This window comes from Lissotriton vulgaris, chromosome 8 (genome assembly GCF_964263255.1).
Source record: "Lissotriton vulgaris chromosome 8, aLisVul1.2, whole genome shotgun sequence".
Classification (NCBI taxonomy): domain Eukaryota; kingdom Metazoa; phylum Chordata; class Amphibia; order Caudata; family Salamandridae; genus Lissotriton; species Lissotriton vulgaris.
The window spans coordinates 761,197,848-761,214,577 of NC_141696.1; positions in this window are offsets into that span (position 1 = coordinate 761,197,848).

A 16,730-nucleotide genomic window follows, 5' to 3' on the forward strand; every position below is an offset into this window, starting at 1 on the left:
TGTCTCTCGATCCTACCGAGAGACAAGATGGCGGCCGCTCCGGACTGTTTAGAATGTTGACAGACACCGGAGGGCCAATCAGCTTCTCATCGCAAAGTTCCGTTACGCGAAAGGTTCGCTAACCGGATAGCTGCCCGGAGCGCTGTTACAGATATATATCTTGATTTAAACGTTAATTTCTCAAAATCCACTGAAGCACATATATTGAGACCTAGCAAAGGCACATCGGGCTAACAGTCCCTACAATTTTGCAAAGTTTCGTGGAAATCCATTCAGCCGTTCGGGCTAAAAGTGAGTCCAACCGCCCTATGGAAATTAACATGGGAAAAACGCGTTTTGGGACCCCCCTTTTTTCTCGGCCCCCCCTTGACAAACCCCCCCCAAATTTCCAGGAGCTGCTCAGAAACAAAATGTGCCATTTTCCTGAAAATTTCAGCCAATTCCGTCCACAAACGCCAAAGTTATTAGGCATAGAATTTTCAAAAGTCCCATAGAGAAAAAATCCTAACTATATATACCTACTGGCTATCGCCAGTAGGTAATATATATATATATATATATATATATATATATATATATATATATATATATATATATATATATATATCCTACTGGCGGTCGCCAGTAGGTAGTTATAGTTAGGATTTTTTTCAATGTTAATTCTCAAAATTCTATTTGGAATAACTTTGGCACCGGTTGACGAATCTGCCTGAAAATTTCCAGAAAATGGCCTCGCGGCGCCCCGGTCCTTCCCTGAATGTTTGGGGGGGATTCGTAATGCGGGGGCTGAGATAAAAGGGGGGTCCCAAAACGCGTTTTCCCCATGTTAATTTCCATAGGGCGGTCGATTTCACTTTTAGCTCGAACGGCTGAATGGATTTACACCAAACTTGGCAAAATTGTAGGGACTGGTAGCCCGATGTGCCTTTGCTATGTCTCAAGATATGTGCTCCAGTAGATTTTGAGTAATTTAGGTTCCCAAAAATATATATATCTATAGCCGCGCCCCGGTACGCGCACCGGAAAGCACTCCGGGCGCGTCACGCGACTTGCGCACGGAAAGCTGATTGGCTGTCGGTTGTCTGTAAACATTCTAAACAGTCCGGAGCGGCCGCCATCTTGTGTCTCGGTAGGATCGAGACATGAGAGATGGCCAAAACAAAGGGGTAAAAGACTATAAGGGGGCAGAGTAGACACCCCCTGTCCCCCTAGGTTTGATGTGGGGGCCATTAAAGGGCCCCGCGGGGTTTCGAATTTTTTTTTTTTTTTTTTATTTTCCCGGGGGAAGCGCCCGGTACGCGCACCTGGGAGCGAACCGGGGAGCGTACTATGGGAAAAAAATCACTTTAAATTTTTTTATGTTTATTAATTGTTTTTTGTTGTTGTTTTTTTAATTTTATTGATTTTTTAAAAAATTTTATTTAAAATTAATAACTAAAAATGTATTCCTCTGATTCTTTTTCATAATTTAATAAAACTTGTAACATAATATTGTCCGGTATTTCCTCATGATTATAAGTACATGATTCCATTTGTTCCAAACATTCTATGAACTGTTTATCCAAAGAGTCATCCATGAAATCAACTTCATCTTTTTGCTCTTCTGGTTTTTCCACCTTTACTTCGATAGAAGTAACATTTGCTTGATTTTCACCTTCCATTTTCTTTCTGAAAATTGCATACAAATTAACTATATTAGTAGAGTTAGGGTACTGTATACCAGAGAAGCTTAATTCAATCCATAACTATTACAGAGAAGTCTATCTCAATCTATAACTATTACAGAGGGATAGTATATAACTAAAAGAATATTTTTTCTTAAATTAACTTAAAGTGTACAACATACTTCCAAAATAACAACTTACCTTGGAGAAATCAGTTGAAGTTGTCAGTGTTATTTGTTTTCAAATGTACTTCTGGAAGCAGTAGTCAAAATGGCTGTGTTTCCCTCTCTTCTTTTATATATATTCTTGTACTTAACCAATCAAACGTCAGGAAATAATCGAAGTCAATGAAAGAAACTTTTTAATTGGTTGTAAATTCTCACACTTCATATGTGTTTTTGTCATGTAATTTACCTCAGGATATTTAGACAGGCCTGTAGCCTAAATGTCTCAATGGAATTCCACCAAATTTGGGCAAATGGTAGGGACTGCTATGTAGTAGGACGTATTCTATATTTGATGAAAGTGTCTCCAGTGGTTTTTCTGAAAATTACTTTCCCACCTTTTTTTGGAGCGCTTACCGGTGCGCGCTCCGATACGTGCACCGGCAGCGTAACGGAAGTCCTCCATTTTGTGTTTCGGTACAATCGAGACACAAGATGGAGGGCAAACAATGTTCAGTATGGTTAGAAGGGGGCACAGTAGAGACTTCTTGACCCTCTAGGTTTTCTGAGGGGGGCTTAGGAGGCTCATAAACGTAAAAAAAAAAAAAAAATCTTTAATTTTTCGCGGGGGGAGCGCCCGGTACGCGCACCGGTAAGCGTACCGGAAAGCGTACTTTGGTGAAAAATAGTGAAAAAAGTTAGAAAAAGATAAACGTTTTGAATGATCAGAGGTAGGGTAGCTCTGAAAAGAGCTTTTGGGTTCTGTGGCTGATTTAGGTACCTACAAGTAGGTTCCAATGCACAGTCTTAAATTCAGGAGGAATATTCTATTTCCTTCATCTGAGAAGTGCACACCATCTCCTCTGTAGATGTCTTGCATGTTGTAACGCAAGTTGTTATTGTATATTGAACCCATTCCATAGTCTCTCATGTAAGCAGAAACAGATTTATTCACATGTTTCCGTGCTTTCTCAAATTGTGGACAAAATTGGTTGGACCAGTTCCATTTCTGTCTTTGGCATATATTTGAATATACCAAGGCAGTTTGTGGAAAAAGTATCATCAATTGATGAAAGGTGTCCTTTAAGAGCATTTCCAGACCAACCCCAGTCATAGTGCCCAAATCATTTCCACCACAGTGCACTATTAAAAGGTCTGGGCTTGGCAGATGCAAAAAGGTTTTCACCAATGGTATCAATTGATGACATTTTAATCCTCTCTGGCCAATCCACTTGATTTCCACATTTGATAAATCAAGGTTGTGATAATTTCTGCTTGTTGCATACCTTTGAGCCCAGTGGATGTAGCTATGTCCTATAATCCATACAGAATACATGATGTGAGAAGGTTCTGGTGCAGTCAGATGAAGTGTAGGAATGAAATGGCAGTTGGAACAGTAGGAGTTTTCAAAAAATAATTGTGGATTTTCACTGCTCTTGAATCACAAGCAATGATTGGTTGATTCAGATAGTTGAAAACTGAAAGTTAGGGTGCATGGTTGTGTTGTGTTAAAGAAGCATTTTGAATGGTTAAAAAAAAGTCACTAAAAGCTAAAATACCCTGGATAGGCTGGTGTATTGAGAGGTCAAACATCCTTGCTGAGGTAATTTGCAACATTGTACAATAAACTTTTGAACCTGAGAGTTCAGTTAGGAGGGAGTTGCTATGGTAACAGATATAAAGATCTGAGAGGGGGAAGGGTGTTGGTTTGAAAATAGTGAGGGAAGACTTTTGATTGGTTTAATTAAGGCATATGTGTACAAAGTTAGAGATTTTCTATGCCAGTCTTGGTTTCAGTGTATTGAGTGCACACTTTTTGCTCTGCTAAAGAGAAATTGGTGTGTGTGTCTGACACTGTTTTCAATCTCCAAAAGCATTTGTAAAGGTAAGTAATGATTTATTTAATTTAGATAGAGACTTGTATGCTCTATGGAGAATATTTAGAAGCAGATAGTTATGTTTTAGAAGTCAAATTGTATGCTAGTATATAAGTCCTGTGTTGTGTTTCTTATATGTTATTCAAAAAACGATTTTGGGTGAAAATGAATGGTATTTGCATTTCGCCCTTTTTTATGATTGCCTTGTGCAGCTGATGCATCACTTTAAACATGGGTAATAAGTGATGCACGGGTGGCGCAAGGCCTTCATAAATAAGGCTCTGACTTTGTTTGCTGTTGATTTGTTTTTGGATTTTTGATAATGCTTGATATCAACATTTGAAAGATAGAGGATTAGTCTTTGGGGAAACAGTGACGTTTCAAAAGTGATATTCTGTGCTTGTACATAGGTTCTGCGCAGTGTTTCTTATATGTCATTCAAAAAACGATTTTGGGTGCAAATGAATAGTATTTTCATTTGGCCCTTATTTATGATTGCCTTATGCAACTGGTGCATCACTTTATACATGGGAAATAAGTGACACTCTTGTGGCGCAAGACCTTCATAAATAAGGCCCTGACTTTGTTTGCTGATATTGAGTGGTGTACATAGGTTCTGTGCAGTGTTTCTTACATGTTAATCAAAAAACGATTTTTGGGTGCAATTGATTGGGATTTGCATTTGGCCCTTTTTTATGATTGCCTTGTGCAGCTGATGCATCACTTTAAACAGGGGTAATAAGTGACGCACTGGTGGCGCAAGGCCTTCATGAATAAGGCTCTGACTTTGTTTGCTGTTGATTTGATTTTGGAATTTTTATAATGCTTGATATCAACATTTGAAAGATAGAGGATTTGTATTTGGGGAAACAGTGACGTTTCAAAAGTGATATTCTGTGCTTGTACATAGGTTCTGCGCAGTGTTTCTTATATGTTATTCAAAAAACGATTTTGGGTGCAAATGAATGGTATTTTCATTTGGCTCTTATTTATGATTGCCTTATGCAACTAGTGCATCACTTTATACATGGGAAATAAGTGACACTCTTGTGGCGCAAGACCTTCATAAATAAAGCCCTGACTACGTTTGCTGATATTGAGTGGTTGTACATAGGTTCTGTGCAGTGTTTCTTACATGTTATTCAAAAAACGATTTTTGGGTGCAATTGATTGGTATTTGCATTTGGCTCTTTTTTATGACTGCCTTGTGCAGCTGATGCATCACTTTAAACATGGGTAATAAGTGACGCACTGGTGGCGCAAGGCCTTCATAAATAAGGCTCTGACTTTTTTTGCTGTTGATTTGATTTTGGATTTTTGAAAATGCTTGATATCAACATTTGAAAGATAGAGGATTTGTATTTGGGGAAACAGTGACGTTTCAAAAGTGATATTCTGTGCTTGTTCATAGGTTCTGCGCAGTGTTTCTTATATGTTATTCAAAAAACGATTTTGGGTGCAAATGAATGGTATTTTTATTTGGCTCTTATTTATGATTGCCTTATGCAACTGGTGCATCACTTTATACATGGGAAATAAGTGACACTCTTGTGGCGCAAGACCTTCATAAATAAAGCCCTGACTTCTTTTGCTTATATTGAGTGGTTGTACATAGGTTCTGCGCAGTGTTTCTTACATGTTATTCAAAAAACGATTTTTGGGTGCAATTGATTGGTATTTGCATTTGGCCCTTTTTTATGATTGCCTTGTGCAGCTGATGCATCACTTTAAACATGGGTAATAAGTGACGCACTGGTGGCGCAAGGCCTTCATAAATAAGGCTCTGACTTTGTTTGCTGTTGATTTGATTTTGGATTTTTGATAATGCTTGATATCAACATTTGAAAGATAGAGGATTTGTATTTGGGGAAACAGTGAAGTTTCAAAAGTGATATTCTGTGCTTGTTCATAGGTTCTGCGCAGTGTTTCTTATATGTTATTCAAAAAACGATTTTGGGTGCAAATGAATGGTATTTTCATTTGGCTCTAATTTATGATTGCCTTATGCAACTGGTGCATCACTTTATACATGGGAAATAAGTGACACTCTTGTGGCGCAAGACCTTCATAAATAAAGCCCTGACTTCGTTTGCTGATATTGAGTGGTTGTACATAGGTTCTGCGCAGTGTTTCTTACATGTTATTCAAAAAACGATTTTTGGGTGCAATTGATTGGTATTTGCATTTGGCCCTTTTTTATGATTGCCTTGTGTAGCTGATGCATCACTTTAAACATGGGTAAAAAGTGACGCACTGGTGGCGCAAGGCCTTCATAATTGAGGCCCTGACTTTGTTTGCTGTTGATTTGTTTTTGGATTTTTTATAATGCTTGATATCAACATTTGAAAGATAGAGGATTTGTATTTGGGGAAACAGTGACGTTTCAAAAGTGATATTCTGTGCTTGTACATAGGTTCTGCGCAGTGTTTTTTAAATGTTATTCAAAAAACGATTTTGGGTGCAAATGAATGGTATTTTCATTTGGCTCTTATTTATGATTGCCTTATGCAACTGGTGCATCACTTTATACATGGGAAATAAGTGACACTCTTGTGGCGCAAGGCCTTCATAAATAAGGCCCTGACTTTGTTTGCTGATATTGAGTGGTTGTACATAGGTTCTGCGCAGTGTTTCTTACATGTTATTCAAAAAGCGATTTTTGGGTGCAATTGATTGGTATTTGCATTTGGCCCTTTTTTATGATTGCCTTGTGCAACTGGTGCATCACTTTATACATGGGAAATAAGTGACACTCTTGTGGCGCAAGATCTTCATAAATAAGGCCCTGACTTTGTTTGCTGATATTGAGTGGTTGTACATAGGTTCTGCACAGTGTTTCTTACATGTTATTCAAAAAACGTTTTTTGGGTGCAATTGATTGGTATTTGCATTTGGCCCTTTTTTATGATTGCCTTGTGCAACTGATGCATCACTTTAATCATGGGTAATAAGTGACGCACTGGTGGCGCAAGGCCTTCATAAATAAGGTCCTGACTTTGTTTGCTGTTGATTTGTTTTTGGATTTTTGATAATGCTTGATATCAACATTTGAAAGATAGAGGATTTGTATTTGGGGAAACAGTGACGTTTCAAAAGTGATATTCTGTGCTTGGACATAGGTTTTGCGCAGTGTTTCCTATATGCTATTCAAAAAACGATTTTGGGTGCAAATGAATGGTATTTTTATTTGGCTCTTATTTAGGATTGCCTTATGCAACTGGTGCATCACTTTATACATGGGAAATAAGTGACACTCTTGTGGCGCAAGACCTTCATAAATAAAGCCCTGACTTCGTTTGCTGATATTGAGTGGTTGTACATAGGTTCTGCGCAGTGTTTCTTACATGTTATTCAAAAAACGATTTTTGGGTGCAATTGATTGGTATTTGCATTTGGCCCTTTTTTATGATTGCCTTGTGCAACTGATGCATCACTTTAAACATGGGTAATAAGTGACGCACTGGTGGCGCAAGGCCTTCATAAATAAGGTCCTGACTTTGTCTGCTGATATTGAGTGGTTGTACATAGGCTCTGCGCAGTGTTTCTTACATGTTATTCAAAAAACGAATTTTGGGTTCAATTGATTGGTATTTGCATTTGTACCTTTTTTATGATTGCCTTGTGCAGCTGATGCATCACTTTAAACATGGGTAATAATTGACGCACTGGTGGCGCAAGGCCTTCATAAATAAGGCTCTGACTTTGTTTGCTGTTGATTTGATTTTGGATTTTTGATAATGCTTGATATCAACATTTGAAAGATAGAGGATTTGTATTTGGGGAAACAGTGAAGTTTCAAAAGTGATATTCTGTGCTTGTTCATAGGTTCTGCGCAGTGTTTCTTATATGTTATTCAAAAAACGATTTTGGGTGCAAATGAATGGTATTTTCATTTGGCTCTAATTTATGATTGCCTTATGCAACTGGTGCATCACTTTATACATGGGAAATAAGTGACACTCTTGTGGCGCAAGACCTTCATAAATAAAGCCCTGACTTCGTTTGCTGATATTGAGTGGTTGTACATAGGTTCTGCGCAGTGTTTCTTACATGTTATTCAAAAAACGATTTTTGGGTGCAATTGATTGGTATTTGCATTTGGCCCTTTTTTATGATTGCCTTGTGTAGCTGATGCATCACTTTAAACATGGGTAATAAGTGACTCACTGGTGGCGCAAGGCCTTCATAATTAAGGCCCTGACTTTGTTTGCTGTTGATTTGTTTTTGGATTTTTTATAATGCTTGATATCAACATTTGAAAGATAGAGGATTTGTATTTGGGGAAACAGTGACGTTTCAAAAGTGATATTCTGTGCTTGTACATAGGTTCTGCGCAGTGTTTTTTAAATGTTATTCAAAAAACGATTTTGGGTGCAAATGAATGGTATTTTCATTTGGCTCTTATTTATGATTGCCTTATGCAACTGGTGCATCACTTTATACATGGGAAATAAGTGACACTCTTGTGGCGCAAGGCCTTCATAAATAAGGCCCTGACTTTGTTTGCTGATATTGAGTGGTTGTACATAGGTTCTGCGCAGTGTTTCTTACATGTTATTCAAAAAGCGATTTTTGGGTGCAATTGATTGGTATTTGCATTTGGCCCTTTTTTATGATTGCCTTGTGCAACTGGTGCATCACTTTATACATGGGAAATAAGTGACACTCTTGTGGCGCAAGATCTTCATAAATAAGGCCCTGACTTTGTTTGCTGATATTGAGTGGTTGTACATAGGTTCTGCGCAGTGTTTCTTACATGTTATTCAAAAAACCTTTTTTGGGTGCAATTGATTGGTATTTGCATTTGGCCCTTTTTTATGATTGCCTTGTGCAACTGATGCATCACTTTAATCATGGGTAATAAGTGACGCACTGGTGGCGCAAGGCCTTCATAAATAAGGTCCTGACTTTGTTTGCTGTTGATTTGTTTTTGGATTTTTGATAATGCTTGATATCAACATTTGAAAGATAGAGGATTTGTATTTGGGGAAACAGTGACGTTTCAAAAGTGATATTCTGTGCTTGGACATAGGTTTTGCGCAGTGTTTCCTATATGCTATTCAAAAAACGATTTTGGGTGCAAATGAATGGTATTTTTATTTGGCTCTTATTTAGGATTGCCTTATGCAACTGGTGCATCACTTTATACATGGGAAATAAGTGACACTCTTGTGGCGCAAGACCTTCATAAATAAAGCCCTGACTTCGTTTGCTGATATTGAGTGGTTGTACATAGGTTCTGCGCAGTGTTTCTTACATGTTATTCAAAAAACGATTTTTGGGTGCAATTGATTGGTATTTGCATTTGGCCCTTTTTTATGATTGCCTTGTGCAACTGATGCATCACTTTAAACATGGGTAATAAGTGACGCACTGGTGGCGCAAGGCCTTCATAAATAAGGTCCTGACTTTGTCTGCTGATATTGAGTGGTTGTACATAGGTTCTGCGCAGTGTTTCTTACATGTTATTCAAAAAACGAATTTTGGGTTCAATTGATTGGTATTTGCATTTGGACCTTTTTTATGATTGCCTTGTGCAGCTGATGCATCACTTTAAACATGGGTAATAAGTGATGCACTGGTGGCGCAAGGCCTTTATAAATAAGGCCCTGAGTTGCTATTGTATAAACTTAAATATGTTGCAATTTATTGTTTATATTGTTTGCTTTTTGACAATACTTTGTTGTTTGCTAATAGTGGTCTTTCATGTGTTTTTTTAACAGAACAACAGATTCAAATCAACTTCTGAAAAGCAAGCAAAAATGCCTTCAAGGCAAAGGATTATCAAAAATACCATACGGAAAAGGAGAACATCAACAACAGAGTTTATGGAATCTTTTACAACAACTACTTCAAAAAACACCAGAAAAGCTTCTGGTAAGCCAATTAAGTCTTTTCTTCGCAACATATGTCGTAGAAAAAAAAATGATATTGCTAATGTGAATATTCAGAAAAAGTCAACAAATCTAAAAAGGAAGGAGAGGCCCACAAAAAATGTCTCGATTGGAGCAGGAGAGAAGAGAATGGATAGCAATAGAAGGGTAATTCTTTTTAGGGACATTCGTAGGCGAATGTTTCGCAATAGGGTAGTTTTAAATTTGCTAAAAAATGATAAGAAAAGTAAACTGAGAGCTGCTTTTTACAAGAAAAAGAAAAGTGTAGAAAAGATTGTTGATCAGGCTTTTGAAGTTAAGAAAAAATTATTTATTTTAATAATCAATAGAATTAAGATACTTAATAAGGCTATTGATGTTTTCAAATCTAACAGTAGATGGAAAAGAATTATTAATCGGAGTAATTTTTGTGAAGTATTTTCTGGTGAATGGATGCATAGTTCAAGTTCTGAGCCTTTTTTCAATGAGGAGAGTTACTTTCAGGAAAATGATTTGGTGCATGCAGTTGACACCAGTGGTTGAGCATATGAGGTGAAAGATAGTTGTGTGATGGAAAAAGAGAAACTTGTATCTAGAGATGCAGAAGAGGTGTTAGCTGATGAAGTTTTAGGGAGACGTACTAAGGGTCCAGTGTACACATGGAAATGCAGTAGTATTTGTAGTGTGCGACAGGAATCAATCGATTTGCTTCGAAATTTCTTACGTACATACAGTAAGAAAAGTCTCAAACAAAAAATGAAGATCTTGCAAGAGTTAGATCCTTGCAGAGTGAGAGAAAGCACAGGTTTGCATGGGCATTCACTAGCTTGTCTTTCTAGAAAAGTTTGTCGGAGTGTTTTTCATCATTTTAGGATGTTAGCAGTGCATCATAATAAGGTGAGGAAATTAGTGAGAAAGTTGTATTATGCAAAAAGTCCAGCACTTAAGCTTAAACAGTTAAACAGTGCTCTTTTGCATGGATCTGAAGTGGATGTGAAGACTATTTATGAAGAAATTGAGTTTTGTTATTTTGGGAACAAAGAGGACAGTGTAGAAATAGATATAGTAATGGATGGTAATGCAGAAGATAATGGACAGATTTCAAGTATAGAAAAGTTTGATGAGGAAATTATCAAGTTTAAGGTGAAATCAAGTGAAAGGCCTAATTTAACTTGTGTGTGTTGTCGACGGACTCATTATAAGATTCAGACTAGGTTAGTTGATTTATATGCAAAAAGTGAATTGGAAAATAATAGTGAATGGAAGGATTTTGTAAGTTATTTGTTGGTGGAGAATTCTTTTGATTTGAGTTTGGATCAGCATATTTGTAATTATTGTTTAAATAAATTAAATGAAAATAAAATGCCTGCTAGAGCAGTTTATAATAATCTTCAGTTGATAGATATTCCTTCTGAATTGATGGATCTAAATACTTATGAATCTATTTTGATTCAATGTGTCCATCCTTTTCAGGCTATTGTACGCATGGAGCCTAAGACAGGGAAATTGCCTGCATCAGATTTACTTAGAGGATTAAAGGGAAGAGTTGTTTATTTGCCTCTAGATGTAAAGAAAAATATTGATAAAATTGGTGTAGAAAGAGTAGAAGAAGATCCTTTAGTTATTCTAGTTAATGGGGTTCCAACAAAGAGTAAGAAAATCTGGCAAGATTTAGTGGATGTTAAAAAAGTCAAAAAGGCAACGTTGTATTTGGTCAAAAACAATGAGTACTACAAAGATGTAAGTGTTGGAGCAGAGGAAACAGCTATAGAAGAAGATAGTGATTCTTCAGTTGGTCAAATTGAAAAAGTTGATATGTCTAGAAGTGAAGAAATAGATGAACATTATACTGTTCATCCTTTGCATTCCAAAGAAGTAATGGGAAATGCAATTGACTTGTTTCAAATGAAAGAAAACAATGGTAACGGTTATACAGGAGCGCACAGCGTGTATAAGCAGTCTTATTGCGAAAGTCTGGGTGGTGCTCAAAGCGGGCAAGAGTCCGTTACCAAGACCCTTATATATAGCCAACAGGCTAAAAGACAATGCACATTACCACCAAGCACTCAGTGCTTGGTGGTAATGTGCATTGTTTCAAATGAAAGCAGCAAAAGGAAGTCCCATTAGTGTATGGGAAGAAAGTTTGGAAGCTCGTTGTTTTCCACAATTATTTCCAACAGGTCGTGGTGGACGATATGATGATCGACCAGTTCAAATTCCTGCAGCTGAATACCGGACTCTAAGATTATATGCTGAAGATCCAAGGTTTCGTCAATGCATTCCATATTCGTTTCATCTACTGTTTGAAAGTGATTTGTCTGGGCTTTCTTATGCAGTTAATCATATATTAAAAAGTGGAGCTCATTTGCAAAATGTTTGTGCAAGGGACTTTATAGAGAAAGTTAATCTGCAAGACAGTATTTTGGAATCTCAGCTAATCAATCTCATGGCATGTCAACGTGGAACCAACGAGTATTGGTTTCGTCGTCATGGAGAATTGAAATGTATGCTAAGAAACTTAGGAACTCCTACATGGTTCCTCACTCTTAGCTGTGCAGAGTATGCATGGGACGATTTACTTCAATTTCTACGAGAGGCAAATGAAAACATACCAAATATAGAATTGAAAACACCAGGAGAACTGTGTTCTTTGGATCCAGTGAATGTTTGCAGATATTTTAATCATAGATTTGAAGCTATGATGTCTTTTATTACCAACAAAAAAAATCCTCCCCTTGGAGAGGTTTTGGATTTCTTTTGGAGGAAGGAATATCAAGCGAGAGGTGCTCCTCATATACATATGTTGTGGATTAAAGATGCACCCAAATTTGGATCAGATTCAGATGAAACAGTGATGAGTTTCATTGAAGAGTATTCAACATGTGCTGTTCCAAAATCTACTGAAGAAAACAATTTAAGGCAACAAGTTTTACGTTTTCAATCTCATCGTTGTGGAAAGTACTGTCGTCGAAAATTTTAAAACAAGGAAAAGTACTACACGAAATGTCGTTTTGCATTTCCTCGACCAGTGATTTTTAAGGGAAGAGTAAATAATTTGATGTCATCTCTACGACATACTGTGACGAGGAAATCTCCCAAAAATACATACAATTTGAAAAGAAATGAAGAATCTAAGTACATCAACGATTACAACCCAGTGATTTTGTCCATGTGGAATGCTAACATGGATATTCAGTTCGTTGCTGACAACTCTATTGCTGTGGCTCGATATGTGACATCTTACATCACAAAAAAAGAAAAGACAGAACTGAAGGAAATGTGGGAGGACATTTCACATGAAAAGAGTCTAAGCAAGAAATTATACAGTTTCAGTCTGAAGATGTTGTCGCATCGAGAAATTGAAGCATATGAATGTTCTTATCGGTTATCATCAGCAAGTCTCTATGCCAAATCAAGAACAATCATTTGGGTGAGTCTAGGTCTTGCTGCAACACGAAACCGAGTTTTGAAATCTGTACAAGAAATTGAATATTTGGCAGAGAAAGAACCAAACAGTACAGATATTTTGAAGACAAATATGTTGGATACATACTATCCAAATAGAAGTACTCACCTTGAGAACACTTGTTTGTATGAAGTTCTGCAAAACTACAGTTACAAGAGGAACATCACAGAAAAAAGGCCATTTGATTAATCATCGAAAATTGAGTTGTGAAGTTCCAGAGAAAAGGGAATTTTACTATTTAGCTCTTTTGCAACTCTTTAAGCCATGGCGTACAGAAGAGGAACTACTTGGAGATTTTCTCTGTTATGAAGACTCTTTTAATGCAACTAAGGATACCATAGAATGTCCTATTTTTCTAAATTATCTGCAAATGTTGAATGAAGAAATGGAGCAAGAAACCACAATTGCTGAAGAGATAGCTAGAGACAGTTCTCAAGATAGTCAGAGTTCTACTTCATTGAGCCAGGATCCACTAGGAGGACCAATAATCCAAAATGAAGCTGCCACTGCCATGGATGAGGTGGAAAGAGCTATGGAACAAGCTCAAGAGGATGGAGTTAACTTAGAAGATTTGTTAAAGCAACTAAACATTGAGCAGAAAAAAGATATATGATGAAGTCACAGAGCAGATTGAACATGGATTCAGACATGAGAAAAAAGAGTGCTCATGTACATCATTTGACCCTGTGCGACTATATGTAAGTGGAGAAGCGGGGACAGGAAAAAGTTTTCTAATTAAAGCCATTGCAAGTTATCTGCAGAAAAGGACAGATTCACCACTCTCTTGTGTTGTAACTGCTCCAACTGGTCTGGCAGCACATAACATTAAAGGGATTACTCTACATCGTTTACTGATGCTGCCAGTTGAACATGATAATAAATTGCATTCCAACAAGTTATCTGGAGATGAGTGTTCTGAAGTTTCCAGAGTCCTGAAGAAAATGAAACTTCTTATCATTGATGAAGAAAGCATGGTCTCAAATCTAATGCTTGCTTTTGTGCATTTGAGAATGCAAGAAATTCTTAGAACAGAGTATGATGTGTTATTTGGAGGAAAACACATTATTGTTTTTGGAGATCTATTGCAGTTGACTCCAGTAAAAGGACAACCAGTGTTTAAAATGCTCACACATGAAGATACTAGGAAGTCCCTTGGAAGCATTGGAAACGTTAATATATGGTTACATTTTAAATATGCTGAACTGCTTCAAAATATGCGACAGGCAAAGGATGAAGATTATAAAAATATTCTACAAGATGTAAGAATTGGAAAAGTGACTGAGCTTGGGAAAAAAGCTTTGCATAGTCGATTAATTTCAAATTTGTTTCCAAATGAAAACATTCTTCCAGAGAATATTTTTTAAAAAATGACTGAGAAAAAATCTGGGATATGTTTGATGCCAACTCTGCAAGAATGTTCCATCTTCAACAACAAAATGTTAGAGTTAGAAAATGAAGAGATTGTAAAACTGGAAGCAATAGATAAAATAGAGCATATGGGTGCAACAATTCTGCGTAATGATTGCGCACCTACAGGACTCATAGTGACCAACGCACCTAGGTTGTTTTTGAATGATAAGGAGTTTCTGAAGAACTGGGCCCTTATCGCTTGGAGGTGTACCAGAGACTGGCTGATTTTGATCATCCAAACCTCCAAACGCATAGCTGACACCATGCTCATAGAAATTCAAATCCTTGAGTCCAAAATTAAGACTACTATAGCTCCTAAGGTCTTCAGCAAGAACCTAGACGACTCTAATAAAAACAACAGAGACTTCAGGGAGCATACATTATCTGTAAAGATGGACAAATTCAGGAAAGATCTGGATAAGTTTAGATTCGAGAGAATATATCCTTATTCAAATGATACGTACACCCCCCCAGAGTTTGGTACCACTGGCCGCAGGAAGGGATCATCTTACAGCACATCTAGCTCAGGTGACAATTCCTCAGGTAGGGACACTGGCAGCGACAATTCCAACGTACGAGGTCGTGGTCAAGGAATAAGAAACTTCAATAACAACTGGAGAGGTAACCAACAACAACAATGGTGGCCACCCAACCCGTGGCACTTCGGCGGCATGCAGCCTTTTTTTCCCCCGCAACAACCGGGTCCTTTTCAACAACCAATGGGACAGAACATGACTAACTTCCCCGGTAACTTCCCAACAAACAACTTCAATGGGCAGCCTTTTTTAGGGTTTGGCCGGGGCAGATCTCGGGGCAGAAGGAGAGGGAACACACAGCCCCAAGTTCACTTCAGCCCCCCGTCAACGTCCACGGAAGGGAGGACACTGAGGAGCAACTCGTCCAAGAGCAAGGAGGCCGGACAGAACAGTGGAGCCCCATTATAGTCATGAACCTGAGCAGACATATCCTTACTTCAACAGAGGAGGAAGCCCTGAATAAAGGACTAGGCTTTGTGCCTACTCATCATAATGATGAGTTTGAGACCCGTTTGGAAGTAGCTAGATTTCTGAGGAAGATCAGACTACACTTCTTTTTCGCTGGTAAAGAAACCTCTGCACAGAATGAGGATGATGTCAACACTGGACTAAGATGTAAATCCACCTTTACTCCACCTACTCATCTTATGCCACCCCAAGTCCTGGCCTATGAACAGGCACTGGAGAAAGAGATGGATGACCTCTTTAGTACTAAACACAAAACTTTCCAGAATATGCCAAAATCACATCATTTGGCACTAAAATCTCTTACTGACAATAAGGACTTAACAATAAAGCCAGCCGACAAGGGCGGTTCGATTGTGATTCTGGATACTGAGGTCTATCGAGCTGAGTGCCTCAGACAACTTAACATGAGACATGCCTACTCCCCTGTGAACCACGACCCTACGGATGAATTGAAAAGGACTATTAAAACAATGGTTGAAGAAGCTTCTTCGGAGGGATGGATCACACCTGCTAAAGCCATGTACCTCTGCACGGAACACCCCAAGATGCCTTACTTCTATACCTTACCCAAGGCTCACAAAGAGCAACGACCGCCTCCAGGACGCCCGATCATCTCGGGGATAGGATCAGTCCTGGAACCTCTCTCCACCTTTGTGGATCACTTTTTAAGACCAATGGTGCAGGAGATGCCCACCTATCTCAAAGACACCACTAATTTGTTAAGATTGCTACCCAACATCGAATTTGATACAGACAGTGACCTCCTAGTCTCATTTGACGTAGAGGCACTCTACACCTCCATCCCCCAGGATGAGACATTGGACGTTGTGCACCAACTTTTGGAGTCCAGGGAACTAAACAGCATTACTCCCGTCCAATTTATAATGGCCTGTGCCACTCTGGCCATGAAACAAAACTTTTTTCAATTTGAAGAACAGGTATACCTTCAAACATCAGGTATCAGCATGGGGAGCGTTTACGCCCCCAGCTTAGCGAATCTTTATGTTCACTCGTTCGAACAAAATCATGTATTAAACAATGTGAATCCATTCATCGATAACCTGAAGACCTGGAAAAGGTATATCGATGACGTCTTTGTTGTGTGGAGAGGGTCGAGTGATAGTTGCCTAGAATTCTTGGGTTGGTTGAACACAAGAAATAACCATCTGAAATTCACCATCGAAATCGGTCAGCAACAATTAGCCTTCCTCGATATACTGATCACTGCTGGTCCAGAGGGCCTACAATCGGAGCTCTACAGGAAGCGCACAG